The 6,401-nt window shown below is 39.9% G+C and overlaps 1 pseudogene; it reads left to right on the plus strand.

The window, feature by feature from the left end:
- The first annotated feature begins 1,907 nt into the window (after positions 1-1,907).
- Positions 1,908-2,004, plus strand: LOC114113329 (U6 spliceosomal RNA; annotated as a pseudogene).
- Positions 2,005-6,401: the final 4,397 nt, after the last annotated feature.

A 6,401-nucleotide genomic window follows, 5' to 3' on the forward strand; every position in this document is an offset into this window, starting at 1 on the left:
TGCAACCGCTGAAGCCCGTGCACCCTACAACCCGTGCTCAGCAGCATGAGAAGCCACCACAATGTGAAGCCTGTGCACTGTAACCAGAGAAAAGCCTGCACAGCAACAAAGACCCAGCTCAGCCGTAGATAAATGAATACAATTATATTTTAAAAGTCTACAGATAATAAACGCTGAAGAGGGTATGGAGGAAAAGGAACCCTCCTACACTGTTGGTGGGAATGTAAATTGGTACAGCCACTATGGAAAACAGTATGGAGGTTTCTTGAACAACTACAGAGAGTTATCATGTGACCCTGCAATCCCACTGCTGGGCCTGAATCTGGAGAAAACTCCAATTCAAAAACACACGCACCCCAGTGCTCTTAGCAGTACTATTTACAACTGCCAAGACATGGAAGCAACTTAAATGTCCATCTAAAGATGAATGGATAAAGAAGACATGATATATATACAATAGAATATTAGCCACAAAAAAGAATGAACTAATGACATTTGTAGTAACATAAGATGGACCTACAGACAGTCATATTAAATGAAGTAGATAGAGAAAGACAAATATCTTGTGATACCAACTACATGTGAAATATAAAAAAAATGATCCAAATGAACTTATTTACAAAACTGAAATAGACTCAGACATAAAAAACAAACTTATGGCTTCCAAATAGGATAGTGGGGAGGCAGGAGTAGAGACGAATTAGGAGTCTGGAATTGACATAAATACACTATTATATATGAAATAGATGAACAAGGGTCTACTATATAGCGTGCCTGCGTGCTGTCATCTCAGTTGTGTCCAAATCTTTGCAACCCCAGGGACTGTAGCCCGCCAGGCTCCTCTGTCCATGGGATTCTCCAGACAAGAATACTGGAGTGGGTTGCCATGGCTCTTCCCGACCCAGGGATCAAACCCAAGTCTCTTATGACTTCTCAGCTGGCAGGTGGGTTCTTTACCACTAGCCCCACCTGGGAAGCCCCTACTGTATAGCACAGGATGAGTGAGTGAGTGAAGTTGCTCAGTCGTGTCTGACTCTTGGTGCTGTAGCCTCCCAGGTTCCTCTGTCCACGGGATTTTCCAGGCAAGAATACTAGAGTGGGTTGCCATTTCCTTCGCCATAGGATCTTCCAGACCCAAGGATCGAACTCAGGTTTCCCGCATTGCAGGCAGACTCTTTACCATCTGAGCCACCAGGGAATCCTAAATCACTTTGCAGTACACTTGATAATAGCACATAGTAAATTAAATATACTTCAGGTTCAGTTCAGTTCAGTTCAGTTCAGTCACTCAGTCGTGTCTCTTTGCGACCTCATGAACCACAGCACGCCAGGCCTCCCTGTCCATCACCAACTGCCAGAGTCTACCCAAACCCATGTCCATTGAGTCGGTGATGTCATCCAACCATCTCATCCTCTGTCGTCCCCTTCTCCTCCTCCTCTCAATCTTTCCCAGCATCAGTGTCTTTTCAAATGAGTCAGCTCTTCGCATCAGGTGGCCAAAGTATTGGCGTTTCAGCTTCAACATCAGTTCTTCCAATGAACACCCAGGACTGATCTCCTTTAGGATGGACTGGTTGGATCTCTTTGCAGCCCAAGGGACTCTCAAGAGTCTTCTCCAACACCACAGTTCAAAAGCATTAATTCTTCGGCGCTCAGCTTTCTTTATAATTCAACTCTCACATCCATAAATGACTACTGGAAAAATCATAGCCTTGACTGGACGGACCTTTGTAGACAAAGTAATGTCTCTGCTTTTTAAGAAAGGTTAAATGGCCTGGTTCAAAATTGTGAAAGGAATACATCAAGGCTGTATATTGTCATCATGCTTATTTAACTTATATACAGAGAATATCATGCGAAATGCCAGGCTGGATGAAGCACAAGCCTGAATCAAGATTACTGACTGCTTGCTTCCAAGCACATATACTAAAATTGGAGGGATACAGGGAAGATTAGCAAGGCCCCTGCCCAAGAATGCAAATTCATAAAGCATTCCATATTTTTGATGTTTGACAGGAAACAACAAAATTCTTTAAAGCAATTATCCTTCAATTAAAAATAAATAAATTTTAAAAAAAGATTGCTGGGAGAAATATCAATAACCTCAGATATGCAGATGATACCACTCTAATGGCAGAAAGAGAAGAGAAATTAAAGAGCCTCTTGATGAAGGTGAAAGAAGACAATGCAAAAGCTGGCTTAAAACTCAACATTCAAAAAACAAACATCGTGGCATCCAGGTCCATCACTTCATGGCAAATAGATGGGGAAATAATGACAGTGACAGGCTTTATTTTTGCATTATCCACAATCAATGTGGATGGTGACTGCAGCCAGGAAATTAAAAGGCGCTTGCTTGTTGGAAGCTATGACAAACCTAGACAGCACATTAAAAAAGCAGAGACATTACTTTGCTGACTTTGCTGTCCATATAGTCAAAGCTATGGTTTTTCCAGTAGTCAGGTACCAATGTGAGAGGTGGACCATAAAAAAGGCTGAGTGCCAAAGAATTGATGCCTTCAAACTGTGGTGTTGGAGAAGACTCTTGAGAGTCCCTTGGACTGCAAGGAGATCCAAACAGTCAATCCTAAAGGAAATCAACCCTGAATAGTCACTGGAAGGACTGACGCTGAAGCTGAAGCTCCAATACTTTGGCCACCTGATGTGAAGAGATGACTCACTGGAAAAGACCCCCTGATGCTGGGAAAAACTGAAGGCAGGAGAAGGGGACAAAAGAGGACAAGATGGTTGGATGGCATCACTGACTCAATGGACATGGGTTTGAGCAAACTCCTGGAAATAGTGAAGGACCAAGAATCCTGGTGTGCTGCAGTCCATAGCATTGCAGAGCTGGACACAACTGAGAGACTGAACAATGACAAAACTCTTTCCGGGTGAGCACCAGTATAGGCCCAGACACACATGAAAATGTACTATAAAAGTTTTCCAATTATCTGCTTTTCTACTCATGTTTCAGTACCTGAGGTTTTAACCTTGCTTCTTTATCTTGAAATATAGCACACCAGATTTTAATTATAGTAGCTTACAATAGCTTTATAGCATTTTAGTATCTGGCAGACACTGTTAATGGTTCCAGTATCTGTTACCCCCTTCTTTCCGTCTATAACAAGACTCTAAGCTTCTACCTGAGCATGTGACTCTCCATCTTTGTGTCCACCTACAACAGCACACGTGTGTACTACTGGAAGGACATAGACTCTATTCCAAATAAAATGGAGAGTCATCACTGGGATTTGCACAGAGGAGTAACATGATCGGGCTATTTCTGTTGTCAGCAGGGATTTATTTGCTCATCAGCAAAACCTGGTGAGTACAACGCAAGGCATTTCTCAAATAGAACCAGATCAGAACTAAAGCTGCTCTACAGGTTGAGACTCGGATGACAGAGAACTGAGTGGGTGGCTCTCCCTTCACTTCACTCCGGTTCTTCTAAACGTTTGGGTTTTACAGAAAGGGAAGGGGAGTGGAAAGGGAAGGAGCCTGATGAGAGTTTTGGATCTTAGATTTATGAGACAGGATGCTATGCTGCTTCCAGAGATGTTGTTTTACTTTCTGGCAGTTGTTTTCTCATAAAACTTTGAGCTTCCTCATTGAAAAAGATTTCAAAGCTTCAGCTCATCTATTGCAATGGCCAGGAACATCTTTATTTATAACTTATGAGTAAAAACACAGGTTCAAAAATAAATACATTTTTAAAAAAGTAGGTTCACAGAAGGCGGATGTCATTATGGAAAGATGCCCAGTTAGAACTACTTTTTAAAACATTACAGGTGCACTGATGAAAAACACAAATAGGAAATACAAAGCCACAAAATGCACTGAAAGACTGAAGTTGTGTCCAGCCAAGAGAATAATGATAATTTATATTGGGCACAATTTTGATTTAAACTTTCTAACAGTTCTGTGAACTAAGTGTGTGCTGTGATTTTGGTGGAGTTGAGGAAATGTTTGGACACAGTGGGGCTTCTAAACAGTGGGCAATTTCAGGCCCAAACCTTCTAAGACAGCTTCCTTCGTATTTAAGAGACCAAGGTTATGGACACTATCATGTTGCCTTCCTAACTTCTTTTCAAAGCAAAGATTTAAAAAAAAAAAACGGATACATTGTTAAACCAGTAACTTTGGGTTTCCGTTCCTATTTAACGACCACTGGAAAATAATTGTATGTGTCCTTTGTGGTGTTGGAGAAGACTCTTGAGAGTGCCTTGGACTGCAAGGAGATCCAACAAGTCAATTCTAAAGGAAATCAGTCCTGAATATTCATGGGAAGGACTGATGCTGAAGCTGAAGCTCCAATACTTTGGCCACCTGATGCAAAGAAGTGACTCATTGGAAAAGGCCCTGATGCTGGGAAAAATTGAAGGTGGGAGGAGAAGGGGACGACAGAGGACGAGATGGTTGGATGACGTCACCAGCTTAATGGACATGAGCTTACTCAAGCTCCAGGAGTTGGTGATGGACAGGGAGGCCTGGCGTGCTGCAGTCCATGGGGTCGCAGAGAGTTGGACACGACTGAGCGACTGAACTGAACTCTGTGTTTTCTGGACCTGCTGTTAGGCTGAGTGGGAAATGTTATCCGAAAAAGTCTTATAAGCTCTTGGCTGAGCCTCCAAAAATAAATGTCTTTTACTAGAAATTAGAGGATATAAAAGCAGAAAGAAGCTCTAATAAGGACTGTATTTCAGAAACTTTTAAAAATTATGAAGAACAAAGTGCTCTAAAACTCCACTTTCAATGTATGTTTAGAATTCCCGACTGGGATTATTTACCATTCTTTTCTTCTGTCTGATGTAAAGTCTCAGGTGGTAGTTAGTCAGTTGCAACCTCACCTCCCCATTTACTATTTGGAATTTTGAAGAGGTCCAAAATTTTTGAAAATTTATACCCAAAATGCTTGTTAGTATTATTATTCTGAGAATGGGGTGTGTGTGTGTCTGTGAGAGAGAGAGAGAAAGAAGTGGAATAAAATGAATTATAAAGTGATTTTTTTAATCCTGTTATGCCAGGTGATTTTGAGAACCAGGATACTTTCTGTGAAAAAAAACGGATACAGATATTGGGCTAAAAAAGACTAGGTAAATACCCTGTGGAGCTTTTACCACTTCCTGACAATGCTGGGACCTTAGAAATTTTTAACTGTAATTATTTCTCTCCTGTATTTAGTATTTTTATTATTATGCATTTTAACTTTAGGCCTAGAAACATGGGACAATCTAGTAGCAATAAGCATCTGTAGTATCCAGACTATGGTCTTGAAATACCAGTTTTCACTGCAAGAAATCAGGGCTGCTTGGAGAAATGGCTGATTAAAGGTTTGAGGAGGGAAATGTTCAAGATGAATCAGGAGAATCTTGTCACACCAGATAGCAAAGGAATCATCAAAAACTACTGGAGTTGTGCCAAAAGGAACTGGGAAGCTATCTTCAGAGCCTTTCACTGGCCCATGATGATAAATGGAGCATCAATAAGAGTAACTGCAGTGGACTGAAAGATGCTAAGTGTATTTAAATCCATGAGTTCATGATGATTTAAAAAACCAATAAATCTAATAAATCACCTTTGAAGGATGCTAACAATTATTCATTTTGCAAACCGATACATAAAGTTAGGAATCAAGCCATTTCTTTTACCTTTCCCATACAAACTATACCTCCAGATAAACAACTAGTAAGTGAAGGAAGATTTCTCTTTATAGAAATATTTCAACAAATACACCAAGAAGAGAGAGCACTGGAAATCACCATTTTGCAACCCCTAATGAATTAAGGATTACGTATTGAGCATCTGTGGCTGCTAACATCTGAAAGAGACAATTATGTCTTTTGATGAAGGAACACACCACCACCTGTGAAGCAGTTTTGACCAAAACAAAAGAAAAATGAAATCTGAATCTGATTAAGCTTTTGGATTTAACTACAAACTTACAGGAAACATGGAGGACAGAGGAATATGCTAAACTACACAATAGGAACACAATCAGTACAATCTCAACCCTGGAAAAACAGAATAAATGATCTAGCTTCTTCAACAAATAAATTGCAAGGAGTTAAAGAAAGATATTATTTGTTCTAGTTCTGCGAAAAATATCGCTGGTAGCTTGATAGGGATTGCATTGAATTTGTAAATTGCTTTGGGTAGTATACTCATTTTCACTATATTGATTCTTCCAATCCATGAACATGGTATATTTCTCCATCTATTAGTGTCTTCTTTGATTTCTTTCATCAGTGTTTTATAGTTTTCTATATATAGGTCTTTAGTTTCTTTAGGTAGATATATTCCTAAGTATTTTATTCTTTTCGTTGCAATGGTGAATGGAATTGTTTCCTTAATTTCTTTTTCTACTTTCTCATTATTAGTGTATAGGAATGCAAGAGATT

The sequence above is a fragment of the Ovis aries genome, chromosome 2 (genome assembly GCF_016772045.2).
Source record: "Ovis aries strain OAR_USU_Benz2616 breed Rambouillet chromosome 2, ARS-UI_Ramb_v3.0, whole genome shotgun sequence".
NCBI lineage: Eukaryota > Metazoa > Chordata > Mammalia > Artiodactyla > Bovidae > Ovis > Ovis aries.